The following is a 22,023-nucleotide window of genomic DNA, read 5'->3' as shown; positions in this document are numbered from 1 at the left end:
GTGCCTGTAACTGAACTAGAAATGCTGACCAGATTTTGTGGTAGTGACACAAGCAGAAAGCACAGTTATATCTACTCCCTAGAGTACATGTATTAAGACCTATTTGTGCTCAGACAAAAACTCTTTGACCTTCTACTAACAGGTCTTCGAACTCTGCTCCCTTGCTGCTCAGAACTCCTCTTTGGTAGGAGCTGGTGAAAAACACTTGGATTTGAGATTTAAAACATTGTCAGAAAACAAATTCTTTCTCTCTCTCTCTGGCCTCTCCTGGAATACACTGGAAGCAACTTAACCTTTTTTGTCTTTAAATCCTATCCTGAGGAATGCTACAGTAGCCAAGAATCCTTAAAAGGGTCTCCTATCAAGATGCTGTTTTTGTTAAAGAGTGAATCATTATCATGAATAAATTACATGTTCACATTCATGTTCATATGTTGATGTTCATATGTTCATCATTATGAACATTTAAAGTCTGGTAATTTTATTTGATTTCAAATAATAAAAACCTTAAAAAAACAAGCACACATGCAACAGTACGCTAATGAAGAGCACAGCACTTGATGAGTATGTTAAAGACAAGGTGGTAACATCAAATCATCATACTACCACAGATGAAAATAATGATGATTATTAACGTTACATATTATTTGTTAAGCATGAAAATGTGATTTGTAGAATCGCATTTGTACAATTTGCACTGCAAGTTGAAACTGGCCTCATCAACACTGCTGTGAAGACTCATTTTGACTTTAGGAGTGCTGACTCCTTAAGGCATGAGCAGACACAAAAGGTATTCTCATCTTGCTTGCCAAGCCCTGGTAGAACAAAGATCAGGCCAGTGGTTATTTTTCTACTTTTCGTTATCAAATCTCTTCTTGTACGAGAAGACAGTGACAAGGGGCCAAATGATAATGGTTTGGCTGCCTAAAAATGGCAAATTTGTGGAAAGGAATACGAAAGCAAGATTTAAAAAAAATTAATCAAAAGCACTCCAGTTATGAGGATGGCCATCTGTTACATCAATACTATCTATCGCATGTGGGAACACAGCTCCATGTCTGGAGAGAATCCAGTCAGCACAAATATGAAAACATTTCAAAATGATTGAAAATTGACAATGTGTTTGATACAGTAGAATATGGCCAAAAGCCAGGAAGCACTGGAAGAAGGGAACGATCAAAATATTTGTAAGTGTTCATTTCATACAGAAAACCTAGTGTTCAGATCCCTAGAAAGCAGCAGAAAACATTTTATACAGCAGAAGAGTCCCCTGGGAGTTGTGGAAAAAGTTAATGAAGTTAATAAGCAGAAATATCAGTGAAGATCTACCTTTCAAAACTCCAATGCTACCAGATTGAAAGTGAATCACAGGTTTGATGATGCCTTTGCTAATTATAGCAATACTTGAGAGAGAGCACCAGCCCTCCTAGAACAGGTTTGTTAACAGAAAGCTGGTGGAAAATTCCTGTATCAGTTTGGTGGACCTAGTCCCTCCAAAATATAGAGGTGTTTTCAAATAAAAATAAATTTCAGACAAGCCTAGCCTAAAAAAAGAAAGTGAGGGAATAAAAAAGCAAACCAGGCAGGACATACCATACACAAGACAAAATGCAAAAGCAGGTCCATAAAGAGAGAGGGAGTCTTTTACTATTAAGGAATAGTACAGAGTCTAAATATTGCCAGTCTTGCTATCTGGACCCTAAAATAAGTGAAATCATCAAAAAAAAAAAAATTTAAGTGAAGGAGAAGCAGTGATGGAATTAGGATCCTCTTAAACAAAGTATCCAGATCAGTTATCTGCAATATGCTATTTCTTGTGTTGCAAGATGTGCTAGCATTCTGGAGAGCTAGCAGTTATAAGCATTATTGCTATGAGAGTTTTGACAATGGTATGCAATTAGTCATTACCACATCAAGAATACTCACAACATACAGTCACAAAACAATGCATTGTCTATGCAACAAGACGTCAGAGGAAGGGATTGGTAGAACTCAAGACTTGCTTTATAGACTCACCTTGGCAACCCCATATATGACTGGCATGACAGAAATGCCGAAGAAAGTCCACTATTGTATCAGACCATCAGAGCTTTTTAGCACTACTGTTTGAGACCTCTCAGAAGAGGCTTATGAGAATAGTGAAAGGAAAGGCAAGAGGCCTAGTTTATTGCAACTGGAGGATCTTTCAGTAGAAGAGGTGTAACAGAATGGGATGGCGTTAGCTGCAATAGAACAAAAAGGAACTGATAAACATTTGAGCCAACGTGGCAATAGTTTAGGGAAGGCCTGTAGAATGGTTGCTTAAATTGCACAGTATTAATCTTGGAAGGAAATACCGCAGTTCATTGAGGGACTTGGAACTCGGCACAATCAAACCAGGAGCAATTTCCACAATTGCTGAACCTACAAAAAGCTCCTGTATCATTCCCTAACAGTACTCCCCTGCCTCAGCTTACCACTACAGCTGTCCAGTGATAAAACATTCACTGAAAATCTTGGCAGAGTACTTTCTTGGGAGACACAGAAGAGGACTTAGAACAGATACAGAAGCTCCTTTTTTTGTTGTTCTGAATCCAGGTTTAATAAGAGGAGTAATAGGCAGAAAACAAGGTTTAAGGAAAGAGTCTGAAAAGTGGAGAATATGGGACACACAGCTTTCAGAGCAACTGTATCAACAACCTTTCCATTTCATGTATTTGGATGAATTTCAGTGAGAATTGGAGCAGAAAGGCATCCTTCAAAAGCTTTATCCAATTCTCTCCAAACTTGGTCAAAAGGGATCTTCAATCAAATCACAGTTAAAAAACAAAACAAAATAAACCCTCAATTACCACAGAACATTTCAAAGTTATATCTGAGCCACATGATTAGTTTCTCATTTTGCAGCATGGTAGTATTTACAGTAATAAAGCCAAAATCAACAACTGTTGTTGGTTTTTTTCTGCTCTTCCTTCCTCCCCTAGAAAAAGGGCTGGTCAAGGCTATACTGGCCAAAGCCTAAAATACTCAGTAAATCAATTCTCCATAGGGAGGAAGAAAGGAATGAGGGGCACACGAGAACATGAAGCAGTCATTTGAAAATAAAATCAACAAGACAACACTGAAGTGCAGCCAGAACTGCCACATGCCACTGTAAACGGAGACTGTGTGAACAACTCTATTACTGTAGTCACAAGCAGATGCTTGTGTCAGAGATGAGTTCTCTGCATGGACATGTCACGGAAGGTCACGCTGGTCCCGGGGGAACAACTGATGGCGTAGATCGAATACAGCACATAACGACAATGTCGCTATGGGACAAAGATTCAGAACGTGGTTATGTTGTCTTATCTAGCAAGTTTTATTTCTGGCTGACAGAGTTGGCCTTTAGAGTCTCCAAAGACGCAAGTCCCAGGCTTCTTTGATTTGTGAAACTGGAAATGCTTGTGCTAATCTCAGCTTGTTTAAAAAATAAGCATGTTTCTATCCCTGGCCTACCCTCTATCTTTCAAAATAATCTTCACAACATATACTGACTGATAGAATTGAAAGTATCATAAGTGGTTTTGTTTACAATCAAGTTATTGTCAGAGTCAGGACAAACAACTGCCCAGAGCTAGCCTCTCAAGTTTTTTTTAAAGGAACTCTGTTCATTTCGGCTGTGAAGAATAGCACTGCCCTGGCTGTCAGGGCCAATTGCAATTGCTCACAGCTGTAACAACTCTAGTGTGCAAGCAGCATGACATCAAACCACTAATTCTAGGCCAGGATTGTGGCCTGAAAACTGGGCATAGAGGGGACGTTACAGGAGTCTCATTCCCGAGAAGAGATCACTAACAACCAAGCTATGCCCAGCCAGAGTCAAAGACAGAAAACATTGATCACAACCCACCATTCTATTTCTGATGCTTCCACCCACCACCTCCAAATCCACGAATAAGCTCCTCAGACTCACTGCTGACATCACAGCACTCCTGTCCAGAGGCTGACAGGGGTGTCCCAAGGGAATCTGCATTGGCAACTCTGTAGCAACTTAGAAGCAACTTCTGTTTAAAGCTGCGTACTGTAGAGGGTGGAAGGAAATGAGAGGGAAATATTATCTCTACCAAAAGCTCATTTATCCCACCAACTCTACCACATAGCATTCAAACACTGGCATGGTAGCTTCTGAGAATCCCCGTCTCAGTCCTTTGCAGCCATGACTAATGTGGGAAGTTTCAGTTAAGAGAATTATTTCTAAGACTACTAACAAAAAGTTGAGATCAAATGCTTTAAAGAACAGAAGAGCATAGCATACATAGTGGAACCTGCAAAGTGAATGCTCAGCAAGAGCTTTGATTTTCCACTTTTCAAAGCTGTGCACACTCACCATGAGTGCCTTGAAAGTTCACCTTGATCCAGATGTTCTGGATCTATCCAACTTCAGACACAAAATTTTTTAAGGAAATCATCACAATGTTAAATGGTATTGCCTCTTCCTTGTTTCTGAATGTTAGTACCATTTACTTTAGCAGTTTTATGTGCAACACAGGTTCTTCTTACATGCAAAACTGCCTTGTGTCTACATGGCGCATGCCATACAGAGTGCTTGTACCCTTCTGCACCGGGACGCACCTCTAGGTAACTGGCTATATATGAAATGACACAAGTTACTAGAAGGTCCAAGAAAACACCTCAGATCGTAACAGGATAGAAGATATATTTTCTTCTCTGATATCTTGCAGCTGTTGTAGCTGTACGACTCTCCTAGAGAATCATTTTGCCAGCACAAACCCCTTGAGTTTACTCCTGAATATTGCTATAGTCAAAATAGTCTTCTGAATCATCCAGCCCACTGTACGTGCCACCAACACAGAGGACTTATTTATCTGTCTTCACTTAGCAAATCATTTATTCTGTAACCTAACAGCACACTTGCATTGTTTACAGTAGATCAGTTTTAATTTTTATGTATTTGACATTTCCACTGTCATTACATTATCCCTAGATTCTTATCTAGAGTGAAACTGTACACCACAACTCTTCTCTTCTGTAGCTATTTTTCTTTTTTAATTTGTACGGCAGCATTGAAGAGCTCCTGTAAGAGGATCATGTTATGCCAGACCCAGTACAAAGAACAATAAAAATACTGTGTTCTAAAGATCTACCAGTTCATGTAACTTGCCCAGTCTTGTATTTGAGTTTCCAGCACAGATAACCTCTGTCATTGCTGAATACCATCTATCGTTATCCTTTTCCCATACTCAAACTTTAGTCTGTCTTCTGACATAGTTCTGCTTTTCTCAAGATTTGTACCTTTTGGTCAAATAACTGGCCCACCCAGAACCAAAGAAAAGAAAATACCCATCACAAGCCCCTATCCTGTTGCTTCTGCTTCCATCACCTTCAAATCCATGGGACAAACTCCTCAGACTCTCTTCTGACAGAGACAGGCTATGTCTCCCCTAACTGCAAACCTCTTAGCATAAAATTAAGTTCATTATACCATGTGGCTGAATAGAGAGACCAAAGGTCCCTGTAGCTCAGTAACCCCTGCCAGCAATCAAAGCAAGTGCCTCAGGAAGAATGGAAATCCTTCACCAAACAGACCTTGCTTAGAACTTCACTGGGCAATTATTTCCAGGCTGAAGAGCATAGCATGAAAAAGCAGTGTAAAACATTCCTAGCATTTGTCAGCAAACCTAGTAGGTTTGTCGGCAAACCTCCTACCTGCAGGAAGTCCCATTCAAAACACAAGACATCATTTCTGATTCCATGATGTTAACCTTATAAACCTTAGTGGCTGGAAGCAGAACAGCATCACACTAAAATGTTTGTTGTCACAAGTATTTCTATAGGAATGATGACACAGAACCCCAGCAGAACTTGCCTGAGAGTACGTAAGGACATGGAGGGCTTCACGTACACCACTGATGACGAGGATCTCAGACAGATGTCCTCAGCTGTTACATGGATCACTCAGAGGACTGCAGAATGCTGAAATCACAGTGGCATCCACGCAGTCACAGAAGTTGTCGCTGTATGTGCTGCAGTGCCAGACGTGGTCAATGTAACCTAGAGACCTATAAGTCAGATGACTTAACTGTTTAGAACTCTAGGTAGTTGAGCTAGTTTAATAAATTAAATAGGTAGAATGTCTAACAAAAATATCACCTAACCAATCATTACCATTAAAAAATTGTAGGGTAAATGCTTTCAGCCAAAAAAGCTTCAAGGATGTAATTTATCCAGAGACTGCACCAAGGGTGGGTCTTCTGCTCAGTTCCCTCATCCACTGGAGTCAGGCACAGGAGTGAAAAAACATGTTAAAGGTCTTTTGCAGGAGCTTGAGGTCTTCCATTTGCTTTTTTTGGACATAGATGAGGTCTATACAGGTGTATGCCAGATGGGCATGGCTAAACTGCTTGTGTTGACAAGTGCAATACTTCCAAAAGTCTTGCTGTTTTGCTTGGACAGCTTTCTAGAGAATGCCTAAGACTTTTGCCATGTACTTCATTAAATCCTGGAAAATTTTAAACTTCTCCATAGAAGCCAGGAGAAGATGAGGATATTGCAGCTGTGACTGGATGTTGTTCCGCTGGAGTTTGAAGTTTTTCTCCATTCTCTGCTCTGTCAGATAGCTGGTGTTAGAGAAGCCAAGTTGTATGAGAATATTTAATGTGTCCTTTGAAATGGAAGAGCTGTTCTTTGGAAACAGTGGACAATGCTGGCTTTGTGGGCTAACCCTGAGCAATGTAGCTGAGGAGCTGAGAAGAGATGACAGCACAACCAGCGCTATTCACATCATGAACAGCATAGAGGAAGACACAACAGAGGCAACCAAGTGGGTTAAGTTCCTGTGGAGTCCTTGCTGCAATCTTGGGGCTCTTCTCTGGGATCTGAGCCATCTGCTGGGAGAGAGGAGTCTGAGAAAAGACCTAGCTAGCGGTGTCCCCCAAGGGTCAGTCCTGGGTCCAGTCTTGTGCAATGTATTCATCACTGACCTGGAGGAAGGAAGAGTATACCCTCAGCAAGTTTGCTGATGATACTAAACTGGGGGGAGTGGCTAACACACCAGAAGACTGTGCTGCCATTCAGAGGGACCTGGACAAGCTGGAGAGCTGGGCAGAGAGGAACCTCCTGAAATTCAGCAAAGGCAAGCACAGGGCCCTGCACCTAGGGAGGAATAAGCCCATGCACCAGGACAGGCTGGGGGTTGACCTGCTGGAAAGCAGCTCTGCAGAGAAGGACCTGGGAGTCCTGGTGGACAACAGGTTCACCATGAGCCAGCAATGGGCCCTTGTGGCCAAGAAAGCCAATGGTATCCTGGGTTGCACATAGGAAGAGTGTTGCCAGCAGGTCGAGGGAGGTGATCCTGCCCCTCTCCTCAGCCCTGGCGAGGCCTCACCTGGAGGACTGTGTCCAGTGCTGGGCTCCCCAGTACCAGAGAGACAGGGTACTACTGGAGAGAGTCCAGCCGAGGGCTACGAAGATGATGAGGGGACTGGAGCATCTCTCCTATGAAGAAAGACTGCAAGAGCTGGGCCTGTTCAGCCTGGAGAAGAGAAGATTGAGAGGGGATCTCATAAATGTGTACAAGTATCTGAAGGGGGAGTGTCAAGAGGATGAGGCCAGCCTCTTCTCCGTGGTGCCCAGCAACAGGACAAGAGGCAACGGGCACAAACTGAAACACAGGAAGTTCCATCTGAACATGAGGAAAAACTTCTTCACTGGGAGGGTGACTGAGCACTGGAACAGGTTGCCCAGAGAGGTTGTGGAGTCTCCTTCTTCGGAGATATTCAAAAGCCATCCGGATGCTATCCTGTGCAACGTGCTGTAGGTGACCCTACTTGACCTGGGGGGTAGGACTAGATTATCTCCAGAGGTCCCTTCCAACCTTTGCCATTTTGTGATTCTATATTGAGATCATAAAGAGAAGAGTCTAGCTGAAGAACTGGAGAACCTGAAGCTGGTTCTCCACGCACTCAGAGAGATACCAGTGAGGTAGTGCTACCCCAAAGCTTTCTCTCTTGTAGGCCAATTCAGCACTGTTTTGCTGGGTTTTTTTCTCTAGATATTTCCAGTCTGAAGTGCAAGATATTTCCAGTCTGAAGTGAAGTGCAAGATATTAACGCAATATTCCTTGTCCTTCTTCATCTAAGTTTGGTAATAGACTTCCTGACTAACATGATAATCTCCCCATCTCAGTCTTCACATCTGCTTCAGGTTCCCAAACATTTAAGACTGAGTTTTTTCTCTATCACAATCTGTAATGAACACATGGCTTCCCCTTTTTCAACCTATGTGCAGCTTCTAGAAATATTTACTTCTTCAGAGAGGCCAAAACTTGGCAGAGGATCATGTCCAGCTCATTACTTCTTAAAAAATTTACACTTTTCCAAGTTTCTCCAGAAGAGTTAACTTGGATATCACACCCACAAATCAAACTATGTATTAACATATACTGTTTCATCATTGAGGCAACTATTTGAGTCCAAATGCCTCTAGTACTATAAAGGAAGACACAGAGGCAGATAGTTTGAATAACATATAACCCAGAACACTGGCACTGGCATTATGAACAGAAGAAAACTATATAGAATAGCTAGACAGCTGTCTAGAATAGAAGAGAGCACAATTTCTAGAGGCTGAAGGCACCACTTGTGCTGTCTTGGACATCAACAGGGGGAACCAAAAAAAACCAGCTTATTCGTTTTAGCAAGAAATGAGCCAATCTGTGATGAACCTTCTATCTCTTCCAATATACTGAGGGAAAACATCCATGCCCATCATACACGACTCTTTCTGCCCCTAACTAGCATTGGCACAGATGTAGGTGCAGACAAATGATGCTGTTCTTATCAGTTATGACTCAAAGAGAACTGAGATCTCCCTAACAGAAAGGGACTAACCTGCAGATTGAGGTTATTCAAAAAATTCCCTTCCATGGCATCCCAAAATTTCTAGTAGATAGAGTTTTATCCTCCAGTATCTCACTCAGACAAGGCACTGAGAGTGTTCACAGATCACTGGCATTGTGTTTTATACAAGTGACGGGTATTTTTTAAACCCTAGAGACATAGCTTCTACTTATACATTTAATATTCCTTACCTTAAGGTAACAAAATTCTATTCCACATATCTTTGATATATCATTAAGGGTGTGTATTTTTAAATATGCCAACAATTACAGTAAACTTGATAACTATGTGATCACTGCTTTTATATTCCGGTGTATTAGATATTACTGTCCACGAACACGTAACCAACACGTAACTGAGCCTTTCTTTTTATGTCCTGCATAATAGTAATTTTTTCCTCTTTCTAAATAGTACCACTGGGGAAACGTTAGATTTCTTGGTCCCTTTTGCATAATTTTGCAGTTGCTCAATTGCTGAAGTACTCATGTAGACACTTTTTCCTCAACAGAGGACCCACATTTTTCCAACCTCTTCTCTTAATAGCTTTTTCAAAGCTAAGGGGTTGTTGACATTTACTCAATCCTGGTATTTATTAGAAATTTATTGTAGCATTTCAAAGTGTTTAGATCTCCTTCTGTGCTTTTAGAAGATCTACAGCTTTCAAATACTTGTATTAAAATAGGACACAGAAGATTCAAAGCATAGTCTTTAAATTGCAGATTTCCCAAAAACAAATCCTAAGCTGCCAAATGCAATCCTGTCTTAGCCAGCTTCTGACGTCGTTTTCATGCGAATAAGACCGCCAAGGTATTTAAATTGAGTCACTTTTTTGTCTTCTAAACTAGAATCCAGATTGGGATTTTTCATTAGATTTATCTGCAGATTTTTTTTTTTTCTCTCCATAAAGGATGACCAACTCCCTCTTTTCTGGGCAGTTTTTCTTGCGCTTACTTGTTCTTGGCTGACCTACATAATCTACAGCATCTGATTATTCTAGCACACATTTATCAAAGCATGCAATGATTTGGTGCATATATTTACAAGTCTTCTTACACTGGAATCAGTGATTGCTATTTAGTGGAGGTAAGAGAACACATTCAAGTTTGATGCTAACACCTACGATGGATCAATTGTTCAAGTTTATAATTAAGAACAGCGTCAGACCTTTGTGCTGTAGTTATTTTTCTTGGCATACCATCACACTTAAAGATGTTCCTCAGTGGATTGTGGTGGAACCTTCTAAATAAAATGTGCTAGTCTATAGCTGGCTTTCCCCTCCCTTACTATTTGGCAGCCTTTTTGATGACTGTCGCAGAGATTCTTACAGAGAAAATCTGGTCAGTTGATGATCTTCCAGGCTGAGACTACCTTCACCTTCAAAACTTTCAGTGATAAGGTCTTTTGCAAATTCTTCTCAGGAAAGTGGTATAATATTTCACCAACGTTTGCCATAGTTTTCTTTGGTATTTAGGTTGTAGTGCCTATTATCCATTTATCTATAGACTTTTCCTGGTCCCATGCATCATTTAAGTCAATAATTTTATCATTTATCCTGCCAGCCATCCATTATCTTTACAGTTACCCGATCTTCAGTTGCAGTTTTCCTACTTATTTCAGTTGACTGTGTTTTTCTCTTTTCATGATATCAGATGGCTCCACCTCATCAATGTTCTGGAGAAATAGTACGTGTAATACAAACTGAACATACTGCTGCTCATTGCTTAACACTCTTGCTCTGCAGCTAAACCTTTCCTTGTATACTCTTGATAAATATTCCAGCTAATGCAGACTTTCCAATAAAAACTTTCTGGAGCTATTATAGCACCTTCCTATCACCTTCACCAGCAGCTTCAGCTTCAATGGCTTTTATTCATGTACTTCCTCCCAACCCATCTTTCACAGCTATTATGACTATACAAACTCATAAAATCATCAGAATGGCATAACACACCGGAGACTCAGCAAGTGACTATACCTGCCATCATCAGGGTGTAAGAAAGAACTGAAGGGCAATTGGACAGCTCTGCTCTTAATGCTTTCAGGTAGGGTAGACCTAGAAGGCATAACTTATGTGGCTCCTATACATAAGGTACCTGCACTCCAAACAATTCCCTTGAAATCTATCCTGACTTTCATTCAAAAATAGCTCAAATCCTACCATTCCTTCTTTAGTTTCAATCTTTCTTTTCTCCAGAAGAAAGCATCTTTCTCTCCTCCTCTTATCCATAGCAGAGGTATGCCAAAGCCATATCAATCAATATCAAGATTTTTCCTTTCTGCCAAGGAGATTTTACTACTACTATTTTTCTCAAAATTCCCTGAGCAGAACTACTCTTACCTCTTCCATAGGTCATTTACAAAGCAAAGCTAAATGGCATATTGATATACTGTATCCATTGCTCTACTTATATATTATTACTTGTATGATTTTAAATTGTCTACAAATAATGTGCTTGCACTTTTTAATTAACAAAATAAGCAAGTTATCAAATCTTGATGGTGTATTCAGTTAATAATCTGTCATGAGATTACAGGGTAACAGATCTGGCATTTTTCTTTACTGTTTTCTCAGATAGTATATACCTGACTTGAGATTACAGAAAACTTTTTGATGCATCTTCAGGTAGATTGCACAATGTTCAGGAATGACTTAGTGACTTTTCTCCTTTTCCAAAAGCTTTTTTCAGAAGCATATAATGTTTTCAAAGCAAGAAAGTAACACTGGAAGCTAAGCCTAAGCCCCATTTTCAGACATGCCTGAGAATTCAGAAGCTTTCCTTTTGATAAAAGACAGTAGCTCTTACGCACCTAACTAGCTTAAGCACATTGAAATGCTCATGTGCTAAACACCATGTGCCAAATAAGGGTTTTATCTGCATCAAATTGTAATTGCCTGTTACATTATGAATGTCATCATAATTATAACCTTCACTCTGCCTTGTAACCTCCACAGTGCATTGAGATATCCAGTTTCAGCTGAAAACTGATTTATGTTTGATAATATCAGTCAATTCTGACACCATACATGTGCCAGGATCTGATGCTTGAAAGAGCAAACAAGAAGAGAATTACTAAGACCATCAACTATTAAGGAGTCTCCTTCACTGGACCTACATTCAATTAAAGTCATGCTTTTGACTGGAATAACTTCCTACAGAGAAGCTGGATAAGGCTGAGTTGGGAACTTCAGCAGCTAAAATGCATCGGGAAAAGCTATTTTCAAGAAATGACTGGTTTCCTGAGCACAGGCCCAGACCACCAGCAGAGCCCACATGACAGGCCAGCTGCCAGGCCTTAGGATGCCGAACCAAGCCTCCAGGCTCAGGAGGCATGAGGTCAGACAGACGTAGAGCATTCAGGTCCATTTGTTGTTTTTCAAAGATCTATTAAGATCTCTAGAGCTTTCCAGAGGGAAAAAAAAAAAAAAACCATCTACAGTTAAGAAATTCCTTCGCTAATCGCATGTTCTTGCTCTCCAGCCACATGCTGTCTTAAGGATTTATCTAGTCAGTCAGTGGGGTTTTTGGAGTTTTTTTGGTTTGTTTGTTTTTGGGGTTTTTTTGCAGCGAAAGGATGGGAAGACTGTGCTCCAGAATCTGTAGTTTTCAGACTCTGGGGTCCACAGCTGCTGGGGGAACAGGAGGCGAGAGGGGGCAGGATCTATCATACAGCTTCACTTTCAGCAGACTGGTATAATGACTAAACAGCTTCTGCTCACAGGACCAAGTTAAAACAATTTCTGAAGTCTACGTGAAGGAGATAAGCACTTCTGCTTTTTTGTGGCCCAGGAGAGAAAAACCGAAGAAACTAGATGACTTATCAAAAATCAAACAGGGTCTCTGCAACTTAGCCTGCACTGTCTGGTTTGCCCTACGTTCTGTTCCACGATCTAACTTTGTGGTTGGGTCTTTGATTTGGGCTGTTTGGATTTTTCAGCTCCTGTTTCCTACGTGCTCACACTATTGCTCATTGGTAACTGAATGTTTTCCAGTTACTGTGCTTCACACCTTTTTACATAGTCATCTTGTGGTTTTGCGTTATCACCATGCCTGCTCTATGCCTTGACTTAGAATCCTATGCTGAGTATTTCCACTGATTCAGAAGCAGAAATATATATATATTTTTTAACCTGGAAGCGCACAGCTTCATCTTTTGCTGTGATACTAGATTCTATCCACTGCTGCTCTTCTGCATTTACAAGTCAGCTCACTGCTATCATGGATTTGGTATGTCTAAACTGTGCATCACTGCCATAGTCAACCAAAGAATATAAAGGATTTGCTTGAATTCACTTAATTAGAAAGTGCACCATTCAGAAAGCTGTACCAAGAGTAACTTGGTTTATGAATCGGCAGTTTAAGTAGCCACTTAGCAGCACTTAACATCTATTGCTGATGTAAGATGTCTCTACTGATTCGGGAACATCCAGGTTTGAAGTGAGTCAGGTAGCTCCAGCTCACATGTGTCAGAGCTGGCAGTTCTTATCTGGAGGAACAAATCTGAGACAGTTTTACAGGACAGAAAACTGTTAAGAGACTTAGCAGAAACTTACTGTCAAATCACAGGCTGGAAAATAAACCCACATTTGCATTTTGTTGGCATTTTCACCTTAAATGCCAGGCCAGTATGGCAAAGGAAACATCTTAGCTCTGAATACAGTTTTCTTTACTTACTTTTCCCGCTGATATACGGGAATTGTGGGAGAGATGGAACATTTTACCTCTGCTTCATTATTTTAAACTTAGCTTAGTCAGCTGAGAGTTGATAGCTGTTTTCAGAAGAATCACTGCAGTTAGTGTATTTTGAGATGCAAGAGTCAGCAGCTTCCTCTTTTTCCTCTGTTTCAGGCTGAGTCCACTCAACATGATCCTTTGTTATGATAAAAACCAAAGGGGACAGGTGAAAACTACTCGGTGGTGATCAGAGGATTAAACCCTGCTTTCACTCTGGTGTTCCCATGACCAAAAGGCAAGTCAGAGTAACACCGGCCAAATCACATCAGGAAAAGTACTGTAATCCCATGTTCCTTCACATTTTCTTCACCACATCCTCTGCAGTGCACACCGCTCACGCATATCACTATTTGCCACTTCGAACTCAGGCTTCAGCTGTTGCAGGTACAGACCAGAGCCTGATATCAAAGCCTTACCACCGTCCTTGCAAAGAATGCAGGCTAGATGATGAGAGAGCACCAATGCCCAGGGTCTCAGTACTCACTTTCAGTCTCCCGTGTACGACATATTCACTCATAACTGAATGAGAGCCTTCAACAAGCCAATGGATGATCCACAACATGAATGCTCATAATTGGGGTGTGAATGCTGAGTGTCAGCTTGGGCTGACAGCCAAGCTAACTGTGAGGTAAAAACACACCATGGTATATGCTGCTCTCTGTGAGCAATGGCCTTTCACTACTCTCTGGTCTGGTAGTGGGGCAGGAGCAGGGTCCCAGGAGACGTGGGAAAAGGGTACCTATGAAGAGACCAAGGTTCATACCCCAACAGGCAGGGAAGAAACCAGCAGTGCACTGTAACAGATCACTCAGGAAGCTGCTGAGATCCCAGAACTGCCTTCAGCATAACCCTGCAGGAATCTAAATGAATTAGGTGCTTTGAAGAAGGGTTTAAGAAAAACTGGAAGGATACATTTATAGACAAGATACATCCTATATCATGCCTGAGGCATAAATAGACCTAAATATATTTGGGGGTGGGGAACGTCTATTATCCTTGTAAAAAGCAGGGATCTCCATGCCTGAGGGGCAATGTAACACATTAGGGAGGAAGGTATCAAAAGGCTAGAGTGACTTGGGAGAACAGGGAACGAAAGGGAAAGATGAAAATATCAGTACGAGCAGGTACATCTAAGCACTCTAAGCATTTTATAATCTGTTAACCGAGCAGAGTTTCTGGGAAAATGGTACTGTAGAAAATTGGGGTATAGGAAGGGAGAGGAGTAGGAGGAAGCAGAAGATAGGATATCCTAACTAAGCCTGTCTCCTTAAACCTAAAAAAGCTTGGAGTAGCGAGAGACGTTAATATAGCTTTACTGTACTGTAACTAATTCATGTTGCCATAAGCATCAGTATTGTATTTCTTGAAGCTAGTCCAACTATACACACATCTGTGTGAGACCTAGCCCATGTGACTGAGGCTTTCACGTGTGCTTCACTGAAGGAGATGTCATATAGATCAGAGATAATTCCTCTGATGATTTGCTCAGGTAACCATGCAATTTTCTGTGAACAGCAAACTAAGCAACCATGCAAAATCTGTAGTTCATTGCTCTCTTCTTCCCTGTGGTTGAATCAACTTATGTATTTTTTTTAATGCAGTATTTAACTATTTCATCCATTCATACTTGTCTCTTTTTTCAGGTGGTCTACTATTTATAGATGTGTAACCATATATGAATGCACAAGACAATTCTTTCAGACTTAGGGATGTTGGGTGGGGGGAGGCGGGGGTTAGGAGAAAGACATTAGTAGACAGTATATATCCCATGGCATGTCTGAGACAGAGATAGGCTTAAACCTCTTTTACGAGGAACTGTATTTCAGAAGACCTGGCCGTTACTGAGGTCCTTGGAGGCTGCCATCCTACAGTTACTTAAATAATACATCATAAACAGTCATCTCCACCCCAATCCAATCCATTTTTCAATCTCAGTCCATGGTTTTGAGCTTGAAACTCATGCTCCCCTGTCCAGTACCTTGTGTCTTGTGTAGTAACCGTGCCGTGCTGTACATGCGCTCCTGTCTCTCATTCTGCAGTTCTCTGCCCTAGTCACAGTTCATCAGATGTCCTTCAGGAAGCAGATAGCTCGGGGTAGATAGTTGCTTCTTCTACAAGCACTGTGTAATTCAATGAGTGATTCAAACTAAGATAAAAAACATACAGTCATCATCACCGTTAGCTGGACAGATTTAAGAGTTCGTAATAGAGTAGTGTTACCTCTCAATTTCTTTTCTTCTTGCAATATATTCTTGCTTACGGTTTCAAGTGTATACATACAGACAGTGCAGCAGACAGCACCATGGTAGAACTCGTACACTTTTCCTGACTTGAGTGTCACTTTGTCTCTTATTTAAATATGCACAGAGGTCCCTGCAGCATTGAAATGAGTTTTCCTTACCATTATCTGTAATAAGACATATCCAGAGATGCTTGAATGTAATCCATTTTAAAAAGCTTCCTTACCAGGTGTCCTTGTTTTTCCTCTCTCATTAAACAAGCCACATGTGCATACATACATACATACAAAATTCTGTCTCACACAATTTACAGTAAAACATTGTTTGTATTTAAGTAATTAGGTAACATGCTCACTGCTTAAGCATGAATAGAAATATATGCATGCCAGGAAGATTTTCAAAAGGAACATCTTATATGAATGCGTTGTGTCTGGGATGCAGCAGGAAAAAGCATTTTTTCAGTGCAGCAAACATTCATTTGGATAATCACCTCAACTTTCAAAAGGATAGTCCTGCCCCTGCATAATAATTCACCAAATTATAACTTGTTATCATGGAAGGGCTGAATGTAATACTATTCTTAAAACCAACCTATAACCACCACACAGTATGGGGATACATTTATGAATGCAACAAACTTGATAGTGATCCACTGATTCGAATCTGGCCTATATATCAGATACCATGTGTGTTCACCAGGTGCAGGTCTCTTAAGGGCCTTTTGACCTGAGATAAGCAGCTCCATACACTAAGCTACAGGAAAAGGGAGCCTGCTCCTTCTCCTGTGAGTCATATGATGGAAATAGTCTCAGGCTACGGAGCTGTACCACACAGGAAGCCCATCCTACCCCATGGCTGCAGAACACCATATCTTACCTGACATTCCCAGGTCTCACGTGCGACAGGCTGACACAGTAATTAAGGGTGTATTGGGATGGGATTGGGAAGAAGTGGTGAGGGGCCACTGCTTCGATGAAAGAACTGGATACAGAGGCAAAAATCTGATACATGAAATGCAACACTTGGTGAGTCTACATGATGTTCAGTTATGATGTCTCTGGGCAATTTGCCTCAAAAAGGCTTTAATGAGAAAACACCACTCAGCAGCACCATTCTGGGGCAGTTACAAACAATGGTCAAGGATCCCACTGAGCAACTCTGAGCAAAGTTACATTTAAAACTACACGGGAGCTATATAAACACATGATCAGAATGCTAACTAACAAGTCAGTATCTTATACACAGTGAAATTTGCACTGTAACTCCACTTACAGTAAAGTAAGTTCACAGATTTCCGCACATCTTAGGCCTTGCATGCCCTAAGGAATATTTTCAAGTGTTTTCCCTGTACTGCAGCAATGCCAAGCCTTGATGATGATTACAGTAGAAAGACACCCATCCTGTTGGAATGGATCAGAGCTAGGCAAATCCAGAAGGTTTGTAAAGTTCCCCTGTTCTTATATGCAAGGGCAAAACCACTGTTTGCAGAGGGGAGAGAAAATCTAGTTTGAAGACACGGACAGCGTGTCTGGCCAGAGGAGTTTAGAATTTCACAGTGATGCTGATGCACCAAAGGGCAAGCTTGTGCTATAAGCAGGACAAATCCTCAAGAATAGATAGGCCTCAGCAGTTGAAGAACTTCCGATCTCTCTCGTTAGAGCTCGATTTTGTTCGGTCTCATTTCCTAGCTACTGACTGGATGCCATGACACCACCACAAAACTTTACTTCATTTTGAAGGTTTAGCATGTCATATAACAATAACCAAATCCCTCCCCCTAAAGCATACAAAAATAATATAGAGAAAATAAAATTGCTTAGGAATGGAAAGTCCTATTTGTGCTTATGTTGCTTGGCACCAGTTATTCACGTGAATTACTTCTGGACACAGCTTTCAAACTCATAAACCAGAAAATCCATTACTAGTAAAATTATTCAACAGATATCAATTAGTTGTCCTGAGATATAAGTCAAACTAGTGATTTTGAAGGCTGCAAGTTTAATACCTCCTCCATCAGTGAAGCCCACTGTTGTAACACCTGGAACATACCCTACACTTATAATGGGAAGGAAGAGAGGAAAACAAGACAGGGAATAATTTTAGGTTGTAAAGTTCTTGATCCCTTCTTTCTACAACCTTAAAGACCCCTTCTCCTAATCCTCAGAGAAAATAGACCAATTTATGGATTACTATTCTAAACAGCAAAAAAAAAAAAAAAAAAAAAAAAAAAACCAACCTGTAAAGTCTCCAAGACCTCCTCTAAATACACATCTTTCTTCCGCCTACAGCTTGGGTCAAAACATGTACGCAGGCACACAACAGACCATGTTCTCCCAGGCCATGAATTAACAACACTGTTGAAGTGGCTGGCATCCTACAGATTGCACTAACAGGCAATTTTTGTCAAGTGTTTAAAACAATAGTTTTAAATTCTATACCAAAAACCAAAATGAAAATGAGAACTATCAGCTAGACGAATGTACAGCTGTCATACTGCTGAACAACTCCCGCCACTTCTTAAGTGTAGGAGCCTTACGTTAAGTATTCACCTATGAGTTACCAATATCCTCTGATATCCCACACAAAAAACTTTCCTTTCAAAGGAGGCTCTGGAGAGGATGCAAAACATCCTATGGCTGTAATTCAGGTTTACTTAAAGTGAAAGACAATACTGCACCTGAAAACCCACTACAGTCTACTTAAACCCCTTACAGAGTTGAAGCTGTTGCAGTCTCCAGCGGCTCTAGAATGGCAGCCGACCATTAAAAAAAAAAAAAAAAAAAAAAAAGATTTTGCTCAAATCATCCGAATTTTCCACATGAAACATAATAGATAAGCACAAAATAGAATACTTCAGCAGTAGTATATAAAGTGTAGATGATTTCAAAATGAATTTTGGGGGTGAATGGAGAACCGGCAGCATTTAACGCCCAGGCAGGCCACTGTGGCGCGCCGCGTCCGTCGGCTCCTCTCGGATCCTGACTGGAAGGAGGATTCACACACAGCCAACTCCCTTAATTACTGTAAGGGCAACTGTAACTTATATCAACAACTCGCCCTGCTTTGACAGCCGGCAGGCTACCTCGCCTCACGCCTACCACGCCCATACCCGCCATCGCCGCAGTTTAAACCAGCCAATCACAACGCTTTTACTCGCCTGTTGTTGGGCGTATCCCTCTCAGGCAGCGCCTGGCTTGAGCTGGTTCACTCCGGTTTGGGGTGGAGGTGGTGGGGGGAGGTGGACGTTCAAGGCCATCCGCAGGTCGGTGCCAGGCCCGTGCCCTGGTCCCGGACAGTACTCGGGGCTGTGACGCGCACCCCGCGCTTCGCCTTCTGGGGAGCCACCCCTGCACCACCCTGCCTTGAGGGCTGCCCCATCTGCGAAGCCGTCCTTTCCTTGCCTGTGCAGTGCCTCGCAGCTGCCCTGCCCTTCGGTTGCACAGCTGTCTACAGAGCGCCTAGCACAAGTGGGAAAAAAAGTTAACTAAGAGGGTTTTCTTGCTGGGTGGGAACCACCTAGTTTATTCACAGGTAAAAATACAGTGGAGACAGACAGAATCGGAGGGTGCTGGTACAGCAGCTGGAAAGCAGATGACCTACTGCAGTCAGATCATGATCCTGAAACTATGAAGCCTCAGTTGTGCACCGTTCCTGGGAAACGGTCATTTCTGCTAGATAAGCCACTTGTATAGGTTTTGCCCCAACCTTTCCCCTCTCCTTTTTTTAGCCTAGGTTATCCTAGGCTTTTTATCCTAGCTTATTACCACAGCTGTACCTGGAAAGGCCACTCTGCTACTCCTTTACCTTTGGCCTCCCTGCAGCCCTCCTTTGCGTAGGTGCAACAGGTTTTATAGGTGGGCTTCAAAAATAGCCACACAGATTAGCCTGAAAACGCCGTCCCTGCTCCTCTTCAAAGCCTGTAGCTTTGAAATTTGACTGAAAACTTCAAGGATCTCATTAGCTGCTGCTGCTTTGATTGCTTTGAACATGGATGCCAGCAGAAAGATAGATCTTTAGGATATAAAGACATATAAGGTATTATTATAGAAAGATTAGGTATTATCTAAACTACAGCTCTGAAAATACCACCACTGTCTTTCTGGTGCACTAAGAATTCCTTTAAAAACCTCTAATCTCAAAATAAACACAATCCTCCCCCACTGAAACTGGAGCACATTATTTATTTCTTAGTTTAGTGCTTGAGAAACTTAGACCCTGCTGGTTAGTGGTTCTTTTCCACTGTATGCATGCATGTACAAGAAAGGAATAATCCACCTAAGGCTCCACTCATTCAGATAGGTCCGTGCCAGCAGATCCCAGCTTCTTCCAGGACCTCTCTCTAGAAGTAACCGAGATGCATGAGTACGGAGATGGATGAACTCCCAGTTCCATCTAGGAAAAGCTTATTAAAGGACTAGGATCCTAAGCTGATCACACATTATTACCAAATATATTAATATTCTATTTGCAATGAGTAGTATCAAATGATTCACAGACATTTTAACGACTAGCTTATAAAAACCTGAATAACAAATTACACCTATCTTCTTATAAACATCTAGAATACACTGAATAACCACCCTAAACATCCATTAGCTGTTTATAAATGAAAGCTTAATATGAACTATGACCTTCAAATTTTACATGAAAGTATTAAAAATATAACAATGCAGGAGCCTAACACAGGGCAAATTCTACAGTGTTTGTGACCCCAAATAAAATCCAAGTTAGAGCTGCAGGGTTTTGGCTTCTGTTTCCCAAATGCTAAGAACAAACTTTTCCCCATACTGCCTGAAGTAAGTGGAACTTCTCTGCTTTCAAACCATTCTGGGAGATCAGAGGGAAAGAGATGGTTAAATGTTGACTGAAACACCTAATGCCCTTCTGGACGACATACAAAGGCTAAGGTGCTAGGAGAGGCTTGGACCAAGCACACAATGAAACGGAAATTTTGCAAAAATCTCCTGCTTTCTGACAGATGTTGCGATGAGGTGTTGCATTTTCCTGTTTTCAATGCTTACATACTTGTCCTTTGGACATTCCTAATATTAAGCCCATGCTTGTATCTTTTGTTTGCACCAAGTCTCTAAGGCAACCATGGGGTTGGGCAAATAGTTTTACTTTGTACAAGATCATAGGTAACTCAAAACATCTATTTTTTTAAAGCAGATTTAAGTCACCTACTCATCAAATATTGCAACTGATTAAAAGTCAAGTACCAATAAAAATTAGTGTGTCCAGCTGGACAATAACAACTTGATTCCAGAGTGCTGTAGCTCCCATGAAATTACAGGGTCATTGCTGAATTTCAAAGGCGCGTAAAACAGGCTGCTGCCAAACACCCACCCACTGTAACCAAAGGGTGAGGAGAAGGTTGATTAACTGCAGATTTTATTGCCAGAGAATATATCAGGTAGATTCACCCAAGGGGAAATTCACTTCTGTCCAAAGGGTCATCCTGGCACCTACAAACCAGGAGGTGTGTCTCATGCAAGCTCCAAGAAGATCTGATCCAGAGCTCTAGCCAACAGAGAGATCACTCAAAATAGCATACAATAGTAAACAACTGTTATCCCCACTGGTCTAGAAAGTATTAAGGGATAAACAGAGCTTCAAGTAAGAAAGCAAGGGCTTGATCCTGACAAGTGATGAACATCTCTGATTCCCTGAACTTGACAGGATGAGACTGTAATTCACTAGCATGCAAAATGAACTTCTTTGATGTCCTTGGGATGCACGGAAGCAGGGAGGTTAAGCATACTGATAAAACTAACCTTTCTGAACACTGGTTTGTCCTGAGACAAGAAGCTCTTCAAAACTTCCTATTAATGTATATATTCCCTAAAAGATATGAACAGAATTAGGCTAGAGCTTTGGACCTTAACAAATCAACCCTTAAAGAGTTATGTATGTGGGACATGGGACAGAAAGAGTTGAAATAAGCAGCACTGATCTGGGTCAAACTCTAGTGGTTGAAAGCATGTGATGCTATTAGAGCTAAGGTGTGACCAGCAGCCATTTCTTCACTCAGAAGAAGGTATAATTGCAGAGCCAGCACCTTAGGTCAGCAAAGGGGAGTTGCAGGCACTGCTGACAGCACCTCGCTGCCCTGAGCATCTAGATAGTAAAAGCAATGCTGTGATGGTAACCCAAACCAGCCACTGGGCTTCC

Source organism: Struthio camelus, chromosome 1, assembly GCF_040807025.1.
Source record: "Struthio camelus isolate bStrCam1 chromosome 1, bStrCam1.hap1, whole genome shotgun sequence".
Taxonomy (NCBI): Eukaryota; Metazoa; Chordata; class Aves; order Struthioniformes; family Struthionidae; genus Struthio; species Struthio camelus.
Note: the sequence above shows the minus strand (reverse complement) of the source record.